Raw genomic sequence first — 19,870 nt, forward strand, 5'->3', positions numbered from 1 at the left:
TCGGGCAGTGTAGGGGTCTTACTGGGGGTGGTGTTTCAGGGTTTAGGGCAGTGCAGTGGTGTTCGGGCAGTGTAGGGGGTCTTGCTGTAGGTGGTGTTTCCGGGGTTTATTGCTGTGCAATGGTGTTCGGGCAGTGTAGGGGGTTGTGCTGGGGGAGGTGTTTCAGGGTTTAGGGCAGTGCAGTGGTGTTCGGGCAGTGTAGGGGGTCGGGCTGGGGGTAGTGTTACAGGGTTTAGGGCAGGGCAGTGGTGTTAGGGCAGTGTTGGGGGTCATGCAGGGATAGTGTTTCAGGGTTTAGGGCAGTGCAGTGGTGTTCGTGCAGTGTAGGGGGTCATGCTGGGGTAGTGTTTTAGAGTTTAGGGCAGTACAGTGGTGTTTGTGTGGTGGGCAGCGCATGCGTTGCATCGCTAGGCGATACCTAAAAAGCATTGCACCAAGATGGCTGCTAACACTTCCTGGATTGAAGTGTTGGCAGCCAATTAGAGCCAAGCTTGTGCTTGTGTAGTTAGGTACCGCCCAGATATATAAAGATTTTTTCCTTTCGTATCTTGAAAACTACTGAACGGATTTATACCATTTAAAAAAAGGTCACTTTATGAACCAAGCACTACCTTTTTGCCAAATTTGGTGTAATTCCGTTCAGCAGTTTCAGCTGTAACCGTGTCTAAAGTTTCCTATGCGAAAATAATTTTTTGACCTCTTTTTTTTAAATTTCTCAGGAACTACTGAACGGATTTACACCATTTAAAACAAAAAAGGTCTCTTTCTGAACCAAGGACTACCTTTTTTCCAAATTTGGTGTAATTCCGTTCAGCAGGTCAGGCTGTAGTCGTGTCTAAAGTTTCCTATGGGAAATAACATGGAGAAAACGCGTTTTGGGACCCCCTTTTTTTCATGGCCCCCGCTTAGCGAATCACCCCAAAACTTTCAGGATAGGAGCTGACCAATGTTTCGGAAATTTTGTGAAAATTCGTCAACCGGCACCAAAGTTATTTGGAAAAGAAAAAAACACTTTTTGAATAGAAACAATGTCCTAACTATAACTACCTACTGGAAACCGCCGGTAGGTAACATATATATATATATATATATATATATATATATATATATATATATATATATATATATATATATATATATTCACTGAAAAAAACATAGATTTCAGGGGCGTTATAGTTAGCTGGACATTTCCCTCGGTCAGTGACATCACTGATGACATCTCAAATGATATCACTGATGACATCACTGATGACGTCATCCATTGAGTATGTGTTTCTGAACAGTTTTAATATGTTTAATATATATAGGGAAATGCTGGTGGAAGAATGAGTGGGTGTACAAGTGTGTGAATGGATGATTTTCTAGGTGCGTAACTGATTCTATAAGTGAGTCATTAACCCCTTCAACGCGGCGCGGATTACCGCGCTGTGCTGAAGGGTTCTTGCGCGGGCGGGCCGTGACGGAGTGGTTCCGTCATCCGCACAGCGCGACCGACGCGCGTGACGGAACCACTCCATCACGCGCATCGAAGGGGTTAAATGTATCTTACTGCAGACTAGTGACTAAACTGTGTGAATGTCTTTATCTGTCTATCTGTTGGTGTATAAACGGCTGCATGGTTTTGTGAATAGCAATATGAGTGTCTCTATGGGTTATTGATTGGTTGTCTGAGTATCTGTATGGGTGCCTGAGTGTATGTGTGGGTGGGGTGTGTGCGACTTGTGTGAGTGGGTGATTCTATGGGTGCATGGTTTTAAGAGTGCAACTGTGATGGACTGTATGGTTGGGTGAGTGTATGTAAGGGTGTGTTAGTGATTGAATGTATATCTCAGTTGTACATGTGACAGTAACTACATATGTGAAACACAGTGTATATGTGTATAAGAGTAAATAACTATCTATATGTGAGAGTGTGTGATTGCGGGACTGGCTGTATGTATGAGTGTGTGCTTGTACTAGTAATTGAATAAGAGTGTCAAAACTTTTTAGTATTTTTATGAGTAAGTGAACTTGAGTGTGTTTAACTGTATAGGTGAGTCAACTGGACTAGGTTTAATTATTTGCACAACTGACTAGGTGTGTCAGTACCTCAATGGATGATTGGCAGTGTGTGAGTGTCTATATATCTGTATAAATGCATATGATAGTCTTGTACGGAGTGACTGTAAGTATGAGTGACTGTACAGGTGAGTGAGTGGAGGTGCATGTAGACCTAAGAGACAATGAGTGGGTATGTAGTTATTGGTATTGGAGTATCTATGGTCTTCAAAATGGCCGTCTGAAATTTTGAGTTGGTGTATCAAAAGTTATATTAGGGTGTGAGAACGTGTACTAATTCATCACATAGATGACGTCATCAGTGATATCATCAGTGATGTCATTTGAGATGTCATCAGTGATGTCACTGACCATGTCATGAGTGATGTAATATGTGACGTCATCAGCAGTGCATTGCGGGGCCGCGAGTTATAGTTAGCTGAACTAACTATAACAGGGGAATTTCTAGGGTTTTGTACGAGGGAAATGTCCAGCTAACTATAACGCCCCTGAAACCTATGGTTTTTTAAGTGAATTTCTAAGGTTTTTTAAATGCCAATTCCTAACTATAACGCCCTTAAAACCTTTGGTTTTTTCAGTGAATTTCAAAGGTTTTTTAAATGCTAATTCCTATCTATAACTTATCTCTGAAGATATCATGAAAAGCATTCTTTTTTAAAAGAAGGGTGCACATTAGTTTTGTGGAAAAGCATCTTTGTGATTGGTTAAGAAAAAGCAGTTTCAACGTGGAGTACATATCAAAGGATAAAATTTGCTCAGATCAACTGCTACTTGCATTTGGAAGGCACTGTTCGAACTTAAAACATTCGTCAACTTTTAACCTGCACGTGTCGTTAAATATTCAAGAAAATGTTACAAAAAAGTATTGTTAAGTTTATTTAAAAATTGATGAACTTTTAACCTGCACGTGTTGTAGAATGTTCTAGAAAGTGTGTTGATAGAATACGTTGCACTTCTGACTTCTATGTGTTGTTGAATATTTAAAAAACGGCTCATATGGAAAATTAAAAAGAAACCAATAGAGAAGTATTGAAACCTAAAAGAATCAAGGAACTATTCTAATTTATTCTTTACATGTATTTATGTGTGCATCAACAAAATTATAGACACAACAGCACTAGGAAGAGGAAGAAGCAGGGAGTGGGGGGAGGGGGGGAGATGGGCAGCATGGCACACATGCACAATGAAGTACAACACACATATAGACTAACAATGGCCAAAATGAAACACACCAACAAGCAGCACAAGTCACACAACCCGCCAACATCACACCACTGAACTAGCATAGAAGTGAAAACCACGCTGCATTCATACAGGATGTGTACAAAGGCCAGTCGTTGGTGTTGTGGGATGTCTGCGACCGTGGTCATCATGGATGAGATGCCCAGCATGTGGCACATGGTCGAGTTCACTGTGTGTTATGTTGCCAAACGGCTGCACCTCCCTCCCAGGAGCCCCCACACTTTTGTACGGTGCGCTATTGTATCTCGTGCACTCGTACGGCACACCATTGTAATGCCTATTTGCGCATGTCCTGCTACATTCCAACTACAACATCACAGTGCCGTTTGGAGGTGGTGCATGCCAGTTTCAAACATCAACCGCTGCGGCACTTGTAGCAGGCCACACCAGAACACAGAGACACACTTACCGCATTTCCTGTACACGGACATGTCCGAGACACCCCGTTCCCCTTGCCGGATAGGCACACCCCTGCACTGACCTGTGAACCCCAGACCAGCACATGCCAGTTGTGCATGCAGGAGGATGCGTGCATAGCTACACATCCAGGCTCACTGCCAACGCTGAGGTGACAGCACACTGTGATGTTGCAGGGCTCGTGCCTATCATGCTAAGACAATGACCACAGGGACACACTTACTAAGATGTGGGTTTGGGGGGCATTGGCGGTCCTGGAGTTGTTGAGATGAGTCTTCTGGCCCTCATGGGTATCCCTGTATCATGCTCATTGACTCTATGGTACCTGTTGGTGTTCTGATGTGGCTCTTGGCTGTGTTCCCTTTCATGGTGCAGGTAGTTGTCCTGCTTAACACCAGCAGAAAGCATGTGTAAAATCCCTGGTGCTAACGTGTCTTATCGCCGGAATTTGTTTCGCATTGCAATTGGTGTGAAAGTTGTGATGTGATTTTTTTCGTGTGCAGAACAATATACGAACTGAGCAGTGTATCTCATCAAGATCCAGCACCTGACACACTATTCCCAATCAATATAAATTCAATGAGATTTCTTAATAGTTTTTGTGTGTACACTGTAAGTGCAGCCAATACCTCAGTGCAATTCAATACAGGATTTTAGTATTTAGAATAAATCGGAAAGGTGCACCTCGTGTCCTTTTGCACGGGAACGGCTACTCTCCATTTCATTATCAGCACTTTAACGGAAGTAAAGTTGAGATAAATCTAACACACTATTCAGAAGTTGGTGCAAACTGCAGATATCACCAGTATTCCAGCGATAAGTGCCCCAAAATGTAACACCATGGTGGACTCCATCAAATAACAGTAATAAGAAAAAGAAAGAGTCACACAGCAGTTAAGAGAACAACCAACAACATTATTAATGTTTTTTTCAAACTTTATTTTTTATTGTAATAAATATATAAACGAAAAACTATTTTCAAACTTTCTTTTTTTATTAACATATATATGAACAATAAACTAATAAACAAAATGTAACAACAATAACAAAAAAAAAAAAAGGCGGAACACTACTGTGGGGACAATGGATGTCGACGACAGACCTGGAAAATAAGAAAGATTGTAAAAAAAAAAACAACAACATGGTATTTGTTAGAATGGGGAACACCTGGTTGGCACAGGTAGGTACTTGTGACAAGCAGCGGTCCCTTCTTCTATTCGGGCAAGAGAATTACCCCTTCAGAACAACCCCTGCTCACCCTATAGGTAGTGTGGCGCGAGCAGTCAGGGCAAAACTTCAGGGTGCTAAGTTAGTTAAGCATTTATGACGACACACAGTAAATCACAACGATCCCCCACAAATGGACGCCAGGCATGAGTTGTATCAAAAATACGTATACTTTATGTAAAAGTTTCTCTACTATGCAGGCTTAGTACAAGACCATAAATAACGGTTGCGAACTGGGAGCCACAAGATGATAATTAGGCACTTAGTCTTTTCTTTGATCGCTTCGTGGTGATCTTTCGAGTTTGTCCGGTCACGGTGATGCGCAGGGCACCCTAGGCACAGTGAGGCGGGGAAATCGGAACGTTGCGGACCCCGAGTCCGAGAGAGTGTTCACTGTACCTGGGAGCGTGCGATGTGTTGGACGAGTCTTCGGTGGTGGGGTGCAGGTTCTGCACCTCGAGGGACTCCGGATCTAGAACCAGCAGGCGGCTTTCGGTGGAAAGGTGCGGCCCAGGGCCTCTGACACGGACGGTGCGAGAGGTCACTTCAGGGGGCAGTGCGGTCTGACTCTTTGTGGAGGCGAAGCGGGGCGGCCGGGTTCGTGCGACGTACGGGCGGCCATCTGAGGCTTGAGTTCGCGTTCCAAGTAGAAATCCGGCGGGAGGGCGAGGGGGCACCAAGCACGCTCCAGTAGCAGGCAGGTGACAGGGAAGCATGGCGGCCAGACCCGATGGGTCAAGAGCGACTCCGGTAGAGCGGGGCTCTCGGCGAGTGGAGGCGGCCAGGCTTCTGGGTGTCACGGCCCTTGGAGGGGGTGAAGGTGCGCCGAGCACTCCGGTGGGAGAAAGCACACGGCTCGATTCTTCAGACGAGCGGAGACACTGTGAACCCACTGGTCCTGGGGTTCAGTTCAGGGGGCAAGCTCGATCAAGCCCTTGGAGATTGCTGTGAACACAAGTCTTTGAGTCAATAGGTAAAGCAAGTCTTTTGCAGGTTTCTTCTCTCCTTTGGCAGCGAGGCAACCACTGCAGGCAAGTCCTCCAGACTTAGGAACAGCGTTTCCTCCTTTAGCTTCAGGTTCCTCCTCCTCAGGCAGAGCGTTCTTCTTGGTCACAAGCGGGATCTGATTTCTTAGGAGCAGGGCTCCTACATTTATACTCAGTTTCTTTTGTCTTTACAGGCCAGGGGGGCATTTGCATAATCCTGGTCCAGTTCTTTTCAGTGAGGAGCACTTTGTTATTGAAACTCTGGCTTCTTCTTTCAGCAGGCAGGGTAGAGACATCAGACGCTCCCCAGGGGGTGGAGCCAGCATTGTGGAGGCCAAGCACTGTCCCATTCAGAGTCAAGGTGCACTCCTCCCACCCATCCTGGTGTAATCTTTCTACTCACCACCTGGTAGCCCCAGCCTGTCTCCTGGAACTTCCCAGCCCTGTCACTCAAGCTACACACAAAGAAGATAGCCCTCCCCTCCAGAGGCGGACTGAAATGGTTAAGCAAGCAAATGCTAACTTTCTAAAAGTAGCATTTGCAAACACAGGATATTAAAATAAACTTTACTAAAAGATGTATTTTATTATTCTGCGTTCAGGCATACTAAACACGAATCTCTACCATGCTTCCTGAGCCTGCCAGGATTATGAAGTGTTATAATCTAGCAGCCCATTCTGGCCTATGGAGAGCAGGTAGCCTTACAATAGTGAAAAACGAAAATGGCTGTAATTCACTATTAGGACATGCCACACACCTCAGGGCATGTCCTACCTTATCCTTACAATGCACCCTGCCCTAGGGCCTACCATAGGGGTGACTAATATGAAGGTAAGGGAAGGTTTAGGGACTGGCGATTGGGGACACTTGCCCAGTCAGCATGACAGTACCAGACTGCACGCAGGTTCTGCAATGGCAGACCTTAGACACATTTTACCCCGCTGCTTCTGTGGGTGGCACAACCAGTGCTGCAAGCCCACTAGCAGCATTTGGATATACAAGCCCTTGGCACCCCTGGTGCACTCTACTAGGGACTGATAGTAAACCAAATAAGCCAAACATGGAAGTCAATTCACATAATACATTTTACCATAGGGAGCACTTGCCCCGTGGCACTGGATGGCAGTGTCACAGGGCCCTGAGCAGCTAACACCAGCACAAAAATACATTGAGGCACAAACAAAAATGGAAGGGTGACCCACGCCAATGGTGCCAGGTCTAACATGTGTCCCCTCCAGCTGAAATGTGGGGAGAACTACCCTACCCCAGGGAGTTCTCATCACTAAGGCGGAAAAATCTGGAAAGACCATCAGCGTTGGCGTGGTCTGTACCGGGGCGATGTTCCACCGTGAAATCCATCCCCTGTAGGGAAATGGACCACCTCAACAACTTAGGATTCTCACCCCTCTTCTGCATCAACCATCTGAGGGGCCGGTGGTCTGTTTGAACCCGGAAGTGAGACCCAAACAAGTAGGGTCTTAGCTTCTTCAATGCCCAGACCACCGCAAAGGCTTCTCGCTCAATCGCACTCCACTTTTGTTCCCGGGGAAGTAACCTTCTACTAATAAAGGCTACGGGTTGGTCAAAGCCCTCCTCAGTGATCTGTGAGAGAACAGCCCCTACACCATGCTCTGATGCATCTGTCTGCACAAGGAACTCTTTGGAGAAGTCAGGAGCCAAGAGCACGGGCGCCGTGCACATGGCAGTTTTCAGGGTGTCAAAGGCCTTCTGACAGGTGTCAGTCCATATCACTTTTCTGGGCTGCTTTTTCGAAGTCAGCTCTGTCAAGGGGGCAACGATGCTGCCATACCCCTTGACAAACCTCCTGTAGTACCCGGTGAGTCCTAAAAAGGCCCTCACCTCCGTCTGGGTCTTTGGGGGCTCCCAAGCCAGGATGGTTTCTATCTTGGGTTGTAGGGGCGCCACCTGGCCGCTCCCTACTTGGTGTACCAAGTACACCACGGAACCCTGCCCGATCTGACACTTGCTTGCCTTGATCGTGAGGCCTGCCTTGCCCAGTGCCATCAACACTTCCCAGAGATGTCGCAGGTGTTCTTCCCATGTGCCGCTGAACACTGCGATGTCATCCAGGTAGGCTGCGCTGAACTTGGACAGCCCAGCCAACACCTGGTTGACCAACCTCTGGAAGGTGGCAGGGGCATTCTTCATCCCAAATGGCATAACTCGGAACTGGAAATGCCCATCTGGTGTGCAGAATGCGGACCTCTTCTTGGCCCCATCAGTTAAGGCGATCTGCCAGTACCCAGACGTTAGATCAAATGTGCTGAGGTACCGTGCAGCCCCCGATCGATGAGCTCATCAGCTCTGGGAATGGGGTGCGCGTCAGTCTTCGTGACCAAATTGAGTCCCCTGTAGTCCACACAGAACCGGAGTTCGGGTGTGGCACCCGGCGAGGCAGCCTTTGGGACCAAGACCACTGGGCTGGCCCAAGGACTGCTGGAGGACTCAACCACCCCAAGAGCAAGCATCTTTGAGACCTCCTCCTTGATGCAGGCTCTGACCCTGTCAGTTACCCTGTAAGCCTTGTGCTTCACAGGTAAGCTGTCTCCTGTATCCACATCATGGATGCACCAATCTGTGATACCAGGAACCAGGGAGAACAGGTCAGGAAACTGCCCCAACAGGTGGCGGCAGTCATCCTGTTGCTCAGGGGTCAGGGTGGGTGAGAGGTTAACTCCATCCACTGACCCGTCTCGCTCTGAGGCTACCAGGAGGTCAGGAAGAGGCTCAGACTCCTCCTCCGTCCCATCATCTGTGGCCAAGAGCATGCCCACTTCAGACCTCTCCAAGTGGGGCTTCAGTCGATTCATATGGAGGACCGTCAAGGGGTTCCTCGGAGACTGCAAGTCCACCAAGTAGGTGACAGAACTCTTGCGCTCCACAATCTCAAAGGGTCCTGTCCACTTGTCCTGGAGTGCACAAGGCTCCACAGGGGCCAGGACCCACACTTTTTGACCAGTTGAAGCTCAACCAGAGTGGCATTCTGGTCATACCACCGCTTCATTTCCTCCTGGCTGGCTTCCAGGTTTGCCTCAGCAAGTTGCCTGAAACGCCTAGTCTGGTTCCGGAAAGCCAGCATGTAACTGTATACATTCTGGGGAGGTTTCCTGGGAGATTGCTCCCAGCCTTCCTTGACCAGACTAAGAGGTCCTCGTACTGGGTGGCCATACAAAAGCTCAAAGGGACTGAACCCCAGAGACTTTTGTGGCACCTCACGGTACGCAAAGAGAAGGCATGGTAAGAGGACGTCCCACTTACGCCTCATGGGTTCCTCGAGACCCATAATCATGCCCTTTAGGGTTTGGTTGAAGCGCTCAACCAACCCGTTTCCTTGGGGATGGTAAGGGGTGGTGAACTTGTACATCACACCACACTCTTGCCAAAGGGATTTCATATATTTCGATATGAAATTGGTCCCCCTGTCAGACACCACCTCTAGAGGGAATCCTACTCGTGGGAAAATTCCCATCAGTGCTCGTCCCACCACGGGGGCCGTCACTGTCCTCAGAGGGATGGCTTCAGGGTACCGGGTGGCATGGTCCACCAAGACCAGGATGAACCTGTTGCCCATGGCTGTCTTGGGGTCCAGTGGCCCCACAATGTCAATCCCCACTCGCTGGAATGGGGGACTGACCACAGGGAAAGGTTGGAGTGGAGCCTTCAGCTTCCTTCCACTCTTACCACTTGCCTGGCAAGTCTGGCATGTCCTGCAGTGAGTGTCAGAACTCCTGCGCATTTGAGGCCAATAAAAGTGGGTGACAAGCCTCTCGAACGTCTTGTCCTGTCCCAAATGCCCTGCTAACGGAACGTCGTGAGCCAGCCCCAGTAGGAAGGCTCTGAACTTCTGGGGTACCACCAGCGCACGGGCTGACCCAGGTTCAGCAACCTTAGGCTCTGAGTACAGGAGGTCGTTCTCCCAGTAGATCAAGTGAGTACCGGACTGATCACCATTGGCCTGGGCTGCAGCCTGCTGCCGCATACCCACTAGAGAGGGGCACTCTTTCTGCTCCCTGCAGAATTCCTCCCTGGTGGGGCCTCCTTCTTGCTGCCAATGGGTCAGCTCAGGCAGGTCCCCCAGTTCGGCTATCTGTTCCCCGGTAGGCTCCAGGGCATCCCCCTCAGGGTCTGCTTCCTCCTGGGCCATGGGAACTTCAGGAGCCGGATTCCCGTGCCTCCTGTGCCCTCTCCCTAAGGCCGGTTCCTGGGCCTGTCCCTCAGGCTCCAGGGTCCCTTCAACACCCCTACTGGCTGCCATCGACCGGGTGGTCACGCACGCCCAATCGGGTAAACCCACCATCCTCAGGTGAGTTGTCTTCTCCACCTTTTCCCAAGGGGAGCTCTCCTAATCGTTACCTAGGAGACAATCAACAGGCATGGCCTCTCTCACAGCCACTTGCAGAGTACCAGAGACCCCCCCCACTCAAAGGGAACCTGAGCCATTGGACACTGACTCTCTGTGTTGTCGGCGTTGACAACACGGCAGAATGCGTGTGGGACAACCTGCTCTTGAGACACCAGGTGTTGCTTGACAGCAGTCACACTGGCTCCTGTATCTCTAAGAGCCTCCACCCTTTGGCCATTTATGGTCACCCACTGCCCATACTTTTGAGTATTCGGGGGCAGTTGGGCCTCAGCGACCATCTCACTGTCTCCTAATGAGACTAGGGTCATCTGTACGGGATCCCCCGCCCCTTGGACATCTATCTCCCTCCCAAAGGCTACACTATTCACCTGCTTTGGGGGTGGAGCACCAGAGGTGCTGGTTTACCATACATGGGGCACTTGGGATCCATGGAATAGTGCCCCAGGTTATTACACTTGTAACATCTGGGGGCCCTCTTTGAGCAGGGTTACCTGTCGGGGCCCCAGTCTGCTTCGGGGGTGGGGGTGGCTGAGAACCTTTCCCTTGGTTCCCTTGGGAATTACTTTGGGGCCCTCTGTAGAACTCCCTCTGTTTACCCTTGTCCCCCCCACTCTTCTGCTGGGGACCCTGAACACCTTTGGCGGGGCCTCCCATGGGACCCTTGTGGACCCTGGTGCTGATCCAGCGGTCCGCCTATTCAGCAAGCTTCCTAGGTTTAGTCAGCTTGCTATCGATCAGGTGCTGGCGTGGCTCAGGAAAACAATTATCCGACAAGTGCTCCCATGCAATTAAATCAAACAGCCCTTGGTAATCATTCACTTTGCTACCCTTCACCCAACCATCTAGCGCTCTGGAAAAAAAAGTCACATATTCTACATAAGTGGTACCAGGTTTCTTGGTGCAATCCCTAAACCTCTGCCTGTACAATTCAGGAGTTAACCCATACCTTGCCATCAGAGCTTCCTTCATGTGTGGATAGGATGTTTTGACATCAGAGGGGAGATCTAGCAATGTGTCCCGCCCCTCACTCAGGAACCTTCCCCACAACCCTGCTCCCCAATCTTTCTCAGGGACCCGGTGGGAGGACATGGCTACTTCATAGGCCCTGAACCACTGCCCTATATCATCCTGTTTATAATACTCTCTTACTACATCTTTAGGAATATGCACCCTTGACTCTGTTAAATTGCTGCCACCAGAGGGAGAGTGGTTTAAACTCTTGGCCTTGATATCCAACTCCCTCATTTTTACCTCATGCTCCATGGCCAACCTTTGTCTTTCCATCTCCATTTGAAGTTTCGCCATCTCCACCTCATGTGCGCGTGCAGCACTCCTGTCGGCCATCTCCTCTGGCGACAGGCCTCTGCCAGGCTCAGGAACACCTTCTGGGGGTATCACCTCTCTTGCATTCTCTGGGAACTTTGATTCGTGCCAGGCCCTCAGCGCCTTTATGTACTGATCCTTGGTGGTTAATCCACTTTGTTTAATTCTGTACTTGGAGAGGTATCCTTTCAAGACTTCATTAGTGCACTTTCTCAGTGCCTCTTGTTCCCAATCTATGTCATCAATCCCAGAGAGTATGGAGGACGCTCCGCCTCCAATGACTGAGCTAGGCATGGTTTCTTCAAGTGGAGATTCTTCAGCAAAACAAAATTCAACCTGTGGCTGCGTTATAGGTCTGCTCTACGTGGTGATCAATAATTCACTGTATGTAAATCATAAATGCAAATTCGAAATCCTCACCGCTGCCACCAATGTTAGAATGGGGAACCCCTGGTTGGCACAGGTAGGTACTTGTGACAAGCAGCGGTCCCTTCTTCTATTCAGGGCAAGAGAATTACCCCTTCAGAACAACCCCTGCTCACCCTATAGGTAGTGTGGCGCGAGCAGTCAGGGCTAAACTTCAGGGTGCTAAGTCAGTTAAGCATTTATGACGACACACAGTAAATAACAACGATCCCCCACAAATGGACGCCAGGCATGAGTTGTATCAAAAATACGTATACTTTATGTAAAAGTTTCTCTACTATGCAGGCTTAGTACAAGACCATAAATAACGGTTGCGAACTGGGAGCCACAAGATGATAATTAGGCACTTAGTCTTTTCTTTGATCGCTTCGTGGTGATCTTTCGAGTTTGTCCGGTCACGGTGATGCGCAGGGCACCCTAGGCACAGTGAGGCGGGGAAATCAGAACGTTGCGTACCCCGAGTCCGAGAGAGTGTTCACTGTACCTGGGAGCGTGCGATGTGTTGGACGAGTCTTCGGTGGTGGGGTGCAGGTTCTGCACCTCGAGGGACTCCGGATCTAGAACCAGCGGGCGGCTTTTGGTGGACAGGCGCAGCCCAGGGCCTCTGACACAGACGGTGCGAGAGGTCACTTCAGGGGGCGGCGCGGTCTGACTCTTCGTGGAGGCGAAGCGGGGCGGCCGGGTACGTGCGACAATACGTGCGACAGTCTGGCGGCTTGAGTTCGCGTTCCAAGTAGAAATCCGGCGGGAGGGCGAGGGGGCACCAAGAACGCTCCAGTAGCAGGCAGGTGACAGGGAAGCGGGACGGCCAGACCCAATGGGTCAAGAGCGACTCCGGTAGAGCGGGGCTCTCGGCGAGTGGAGGCGGCCAGGCTTCTGGGTGTCACGGCCCTTGGAGGGGGTAAAGGTGCGCCGAGCACTCCGGTGGGAGAAAGCACACGGCTCGATTCTTCAGACGAGCGGAGACACGGTGAACCCACTGGTCCTGGGGTTCAGTTCAGGGGGCAAGCTCGATCAAGCCCTTGGAGATTGCTGTGAACACAAGTCTTTGAGTCAATAGGTAAAGCAAGTCTTTTGCAGGTTTCTTCTCTCCTTTGGCAGCGAGGCAACCACTGCAGGCAAGTCCTCCAGACTTAGGAACAGCGTTTCCTCCTTCAGCTTCAGGTTCCTCCTCCTCAGGCAGAGCGTTCTTCTTGGTCACAAGCGGGATCTGATTTCTTAGGAGCAGGGCTCCTACATTTATACTCAGTTTCTTTTGTCTTTACAGGCCAGGGGGGCCTTTGCATAATCCTAGTCCAGTTCTTTTCAGTGAGGAGCACTTTGTTATTGAGACACTGGCTTCTTCTTTCAGCAGGCAGGGCAGAGACATCAGACGCTCCCCAGGGGGTGGAGCCAGCATTGTGGAGGCCAAGCACTGTCCCATTCAGAGTCAAGGTGCACTCCTCCCACCCATCCTGGTGTAATCTTTCTACTCACCACCTGGTAGCCCCAGCCTGTCTCCTGGAACTTCCCAGCCCTGTCACTCAAGCTACACACAAAGTAGATAGCCCTCCCCTCCAGAGGCGGACTGAAATGGTTAAGCAAGAAAATGCTAACTTTCTAAAAGTAGCATTTGCAAACACAGGATATTAAAATAAACATTTTACTAAAAGATGTATTTTATTATTCTGCGTTCAGGCATACTAAACACGAATCTCTACCATGCTTCCTGAGCCTGCCAGGATTATAGAGAGTTATAATCTAGCAGCCCATTCTGGCCTAAGGAGAGCAGGTAGCCTTACAATTGTGAAAAACGAAAATGGCTGTAATTCACTATTAGGACATGCCACACACCTCAGGGCATGTCCTACCTTATCCTTACAATGCACCCTGCCCTAGGGCCTACCATAGGGGTGACTAACATGAAGGTAAGGGAAAGTTTAGGGACTGGCGAGTGGGGACACTTGCCCAGTCAGCATGACAGTACCAGACTGCACGCAGGTTCTGCAATGGCAGACCTTAGACACATTTTACCCCGCTGCTTCTGTGGGTGGCACAACCAGTGCTGCAAGCCCACTAGCAGCATTTGGATATACAAACCCTTGGCACCCCTGGTGCACTCTACTAGGGACTGATAGTAAACCAAATAAGCCAAACATGGAAGTCAATTCACATAATACATTTTACCATAGGGAGCACTTGCCCCGTGGCACTGGATGGCAGTGTCACAGGGCCCTGAGCAGCTAACACCAGCACAAAAATACATTGAGGCACAAAAAAAATGGAAGGGTGACCCACGCCAATGGTGCCAGGTCTAACAGTATTCTCAACAAAATACCACAAGAAACAAATCACAGATATATAAAATGCATACAGCTAACAAAATTGTATAAGTTTAACTTACAAAAACTGTAAATGTTGTGCTTTAAAATATTTACCGAATCTGAAGAAAATGTTTTGCAGATGGCACCACACCAACAACGTTTTTCTTCAGTGGTGAGGACATTTTTTACTTTTTCCAAGGAGCAAACAAAGACCAATGCCACCTTCGTCACTCGCAAGATTTGCCATAGAGTTCTGTTACGAGGAGATCCTAACAAAAAATACTCGTGCGGCACAGCAAGTATGATGAAACACCTAAGGACCCTTCATCCAAACAATCTTGCACGAGAAGAGTGCAAACAGATGAGAAACACTCCTGTTCTGTATCTGTAAAAAAGAATCACAAATAAATGTATATTAATAACTTTCAAATTTATACTATTCCATTACTGTACGAACACATTTGATATCAAAACTGACTATGAAACTATAGCCCTGAACCACAAGTGTGACGATCATTAAAACACTACATGCATAGTGCATACTACTTTGAAGCAGTTCATGCCCTAAAGCATACCTCACTAAAAGACTACATGCTAACTGACTAAATGATTACAGTACTATAAGGAGACACACTGGGTGACTCACAGGGTGTTTGCTAGAAGAGTATGAATACTAACTAGGGAATAGAAGGTGTGAAACACAACTGTGTAGGTGATTAGAGGACTGCATTACCTCCTCGTTAGTCTTCCTCGCCACATGACTAACACAGTGAGCTTCAGCTCCACACCAGAACCCTCCAAAGCAAAAAAGTCAGCCTCCCATGCCTCCATCCCTTCCCAATATGGCCGACAAATTACACCCATGACCCCTATAAGAGGCGGGCCGGCCCATCCCATCAGCCTGGTTTTTTTTGTTCTGCGCACGTCTCTCCAGATGTGTCAGGTAAGTGGTGCCTGCAGTAGCAGGTACGTGGGTCTCTGGTTGGAGGTCCTGCTCTAGCGGACCCTAGGATCTTGGGCTCTTTTTCCCCCGTTCCCCCGGTGTACTGGCCGGTTAGGCCCTTCTACAGCGGGCCATGGGTTTACAGGGGGGGTGACCGGGGGTGTGGGCCTACTGGTTACGTGCTTAGGCCCTTATTCTGTGGGTTGGGGGTTCATTCCCTGATCTTGCACTGTCGGTCTGATGTGTGGCCTATGGTGTTTCCTTACGTATGGTTGGGTAATATTTGCCTGGGCTCGCCATCCGTGGCACTGCGGCAGCTGTTAGGACGATCCCTGATCTTGGATCACGTTGGTCCTTCAGTGTACAATGTCGTTCTACTGCCTAGTGGGTGTTCAATCCCTGGTCTTTTGCTGTCACTGTGTGCTCGCTCTGCCATTTTGCTGAGCGACGCTCTGGCCTACTGTTTTGTTCACGCCGCCCGCTGGCCCCTCGAGGCGTTGCGGCAGGCGGGGCGGTGCTCGTGCCAGAGGCTGGCTTTCTTGGTATCGCCCGTCCCGTCGGATTCCGCAGAGGTTTGTGGTATATCTGGCGGGGAACGCACACTTATATATGGGTGTGTCGATACGTGTTGCCGCCGTGTTGCGCGGCCTCTGCTGTGTCTCTGGTTCCGCTGTTGCCTGGGAGGTACTTTCCCGCCCTGCCTGGAAGTTGGAGTTTTGCACTATTCGACCTGCGCTGCTCGTTCGCTTCTGTTGCCGGGGTGGGTGCGCTTCCTCCCTGTCCCGTGGTCACTCACCAGTTGCTCAGTCCGGGGTCGTGCAGGTTGCTGGTATCCCTGGAGTGGCGCCGGTCCTCTTGTTTTCCTGCGCGTAACTTTCGGGTTGGCGGTGTCTGGCTCGCGCGCATGCGCGCTGCTCCTTTTCGCGCTACGGCTTTCCCTGGTCTTGCGATGTCCCTGCTTGCTCTTTCTGGGGTGTAGGCACTGTCGTTTCCTTCAGGCATGTTTCCGGCCGGGTCCGGTGGCTCGTTGGTCCCTTGCGTGCCTCGCAGGGGCCTGGTTCCGCTCTCTTGGTCACCGGTTCGGTTCCGGGGGGGGGTCCGCTCGGCCCTTCGTCCTTCTGAGGGAGAGTTGTGTGCCTTTGAGTTGGCCTGCTCCTGGGGCTTCTCGGTTTCCGTTGGCTTTGCTTCGCTTTGCTTGACTCTTACTCCACTCTTGGCTGCTGTGCTATGCGGGTCTGTCGCCCCGTTGGTTGCCTGCCTTCTCTCTCCGCTCCTGCGGCTCTCACCTCCCGCCTGCCTCTGGTGGGTGGTCGACTTCCTGCCCCGGTTGGTCCGGGGATCCCGGGGGGTGGCTCTGCTCTGTTGGCCTCGCTTGCTGGTTCCCCTTCCTGCTGGCCCTCACGGTCCTGCCCTGCGCTCCCCCCTCCCCCGCCACCTTGTGCCTTGATGCCCTGCTATAGCGGGCTCTGGGGTTTGGGTTTTGCCATTTGGCTGCCCGTCTCTGTGGGGGCGGCTGTGGGTTTGTATGTTTTACCGGCGGTTGTGCCTGTGGGCGTGTGGGTCCCTCGGTCCCCTCTGTTTGTGGGTGTCCTGTTGGGGCGCGGGGATCGGTTGGCTTTCGGCTTGCCGACGGTGTCGGCGCTGTGTTTTGAGCCTTTCGACTCTGCTGTGCTTTTGGGCACTGGTATTTCCTTCGGTGGGGTTGGGTCCTGTTTCGAACTGGGTCTGGCTTCGGGGGTCGTCGTACGCTCTTCCGTGCTCTGCTTGTCCCTGCGATGGGGCCTTCCAGGTGTTTCCTCGCTCTGGTTTTCTTCTGTGTTGGCCTCGGCGGGCCCCCTTGGTTTGTTCTCTCCACTTTTCCGCAGGGTGTCTTTGACGCGTCTGCTGATGGGCGCCTGTGGCGTTGGGTTGTGGGGCCTCAGCTTCGTGGTTTGCTGTGTTGTCTCTTTTCCCTTTGGCCCCCGGGTACTTTCGTCCTGTGGACTCCTGTTCCCGCCGTTGTTGTGCGGGGTCTGTCCCTGGCGGTTGCTGGTTGGCTGTCCTCCGGGGGTTTCCGGGGGCTGTGGGGCCTTCGGCCTTACCACCCTGGTTGCGCCTGGTCTCATCTGCTCTCAGCGGTTAAGCTGAGTCTGGCCTGGTTCGTGCCCGGATGGGAGTCCGCCAGGGAATGCCGGGTGCTGTAGGCTATGGGGTCCTTCTTGGGCTCGCCCTTTCTTGTCCGGGTCTGCAGCTTTGCCTCTCCCTCCTCTTCCTGCTCCCTGTCTCGGCGGGCTGCTCTTACGCCCTTTTCCGGACGGCTTCCTGCTGTCTCCGTACTTCTCCTTGCCCCCTGGGGGTTGGGGTCTTTGTTGTGGTCCTTCTGTTCGGACCTGCTTGGTCGGGCCAGGGGTTCGGCGCCCACCTCTGGTGGGGTGAGAGTTCTGTCCTTTTTTTTTTCTACTGGGTCGCTTTTGGCGGTCTCGCTTGTCCTTCTCTGATCGGATCCTGTCATGGGGTCTGATTTGTTCCCCTAGTTTTTCCTGTTGGGGTTGTCTGCCTTGGTGGGTGCCTTCCTCGTATCGTGTTTTGGGTCTTGTTGCCTGGCAGTTTTTCTCCTTCCGGTGGTCTCGGTGCCTCTGGCCCTTCCTTGGTGCGGTTTGCCCCGGGCCCTTCCCGCTCTCTATCCTGGTGCGGCTGGGTGCATCCTTCCCTTTGGCGGCTTTTTGTTTCCCTGGGGGGCATGCTTGGGTTCCTGTACTGTGCTGGGTCAGTGGTTTTCCCTGTGGGCGTTTTTCCCGTCTGGCTTCTGTTTACCGTTCCTTGGTTTCTTTGGGGTTTTCCCCTGCCTTGCTGGCCCTGCCTCGTGCTCCCAGGTGTTTGCGGGGTTCGCCACTGTTGGTGGCTGCCTGTGTGGCGGTGTTCTTCTGGGTCCCTTTGGTGCTGTTTGCTTCCTTTGGGTCTCCGGTGTTGGCTCTTGGGCCTTCTCGTCCTGGCTCCCGGCCTGGAGTCGCTCTGACCTTTTGGGTGCTTGCTTCGGCGGCACATATACTAAAACTTGGAACGATACAGAGAAGATTGGCATGGCCCCTGCGCAAGGGTGACGCGCAAATTCGTGGCGCGTTCCTTATAAATTGTGGTCGTTGCCTCTTGCTCTGCGGATTTTTTGTCTCCCGGTGCTTTCCCGTTTTCAGTCGGTTCCTCGTTGTCGGGCTGAGCGGGGTCTGGTTGTTGCACTGGCTGCCTGTGTGGCCGCCTGGGTGCTCGCTTCGGCGGCTCGCATGGTCCCTGTGCGGGGCGGGCTCGGTCCGTCGCGCTGCTTCTCCCTGCCTTCTGTGCATGGGTGGTCATGTGGGTTCTCCGCTTTCCACTGTGGCCTGGTTGAGTTCCCTTGGTGGCCGGGTCTCTTCGGAGTCGTTTCCGACGCCGTCCTGGTTTTTTTTGTTCCCTTGTTCCTGCCGGGGTTCTCTCCTTGGGGTCGCGGTCCCTTCCAGGGGGTCCTTTGTGTGACTGGGGTGTTTCCCCGTCTGTTTATCTTCTGCGCCCCTTTCCTTTCTTGCGGCTCTTGCCAGTTGTTTGTTTACGTCTGGTTCCGCTGCCCTGTTCCTCTGGTGGATTCGGCTCTCTCGCGGGTGGTGGTCTCCCTTGCGGGGTTGCTGTGTTTGTCGGACTGCGTCTCTCTTTCTGCTGCGACTTTTTTGTTGGGTCGCTGTGGTGGGGTTGCCCTCTGTTCCTTCGGTTCCCCTTTCTGGGTTTTTGATGCCCTCTCGCTGTCGGGATGTCCGTTGGATCTGGGCCCTGTTTCCTGTGGCCTTTGGCTCCGTGCGGTCTTTCTCTGTCCCCCTTTGGCTTTGGCTTGGGGCTGGTTTCCTGGCTGCGCTTCGTGTCTCTGGGGTCCGGGTTTTGTCCTTCCCGGTGTCTTTCGGTCCCGGGCTGGTTTCTCCTGCTCGTGGTTGCCTCTCCCCTGGGTGGTCCTTCCACTCGTTCTGGCCTGTTGGGTTTTGCCCTCGTTCGTGGGCGTCCCTTTCTGGTCTGTTGGTTTCTTGTGAGTTTCCATGAAGCCGCTTGGCTTTGGTATGTGCTCACTGTGTTAGTCATGTGGCGAGGAAGACTTACGAGGAGGTAATGCCCCGATTACTTACCGGTAATCTTCATTACTCCGAGTATAGTCTTCCTCACCACATGAGTTCCCATCCTTCCCTCCCTGTCTGGCTATCGGCTTCATGTTTGTGCTTGGTAGTTTCAGGCTGATGGGATGGGCCGGCCCGCCTCTTATAGGGGTCATGGGTGTAATGGGTCGGCCATATTGGGAAGGGATGGGAGGCATGGGAGGCTGACTTTTTTGCTTTGGAGGGTTCTGGTGTGGAGCTGAAGCTCACTGTGTTAGTCATGTGGCGAGGAAGACAATACTCGGAGTAATGAAGATTACCGGTAAGTAATCGGGGCATCCATACTGCATAGGCATTTAAAGCAGTCCATGTGCTAAGGCCTGGCTTACTGCATGACTACTTGGGTACTGACTGAATGATTATTGTACAGCAAGGAGAGTGCCTAGGTGAATTTATAAGTGCTAGGCTTTTCGCA

The 19,870-nt window shown here is 51.1% G+C and overlaps 1 protein-coding gene and 1 non-coding gene across 6 annotated transcripts in view; one reads left to right on the forward strand and one right to left on the reverse strand.

The window, feature by feature from the left end:
- LOC146855062 (dihydrofolate reductase-like) overlaps window positions 1–19,870 on the reverse strand; it is a 650,717-nt gene that overhangs the window by 57,922 nt on the left and 572,925 nt on the right. The gene's annotated exons all lie outside the window — the stretch shown is intronic.
- On the forward strand, window positions 18,314–18,421 carry LOC146855063 (U6 spliceosomal RNA). The gene has a single exon (XR_014958909.1). It is a non-coding gene; the product is annotated as a U6 spliceosomal RNA (small nuclear RNA).

The sequence above is a fragment of the Triturus cristatus genome, chromosome 4_1, assembly GCF_964204655.1.
Source record: "Triturus cristatus chromosome 4_1, aTriCri1.1, whole genome shotgun sequence".
Lineage (NCBI taxonomy): Eukaryota > Metazoa > Chordata > Amphibia > Caudata > Salamandridae > Triturus > Triturus cristatus.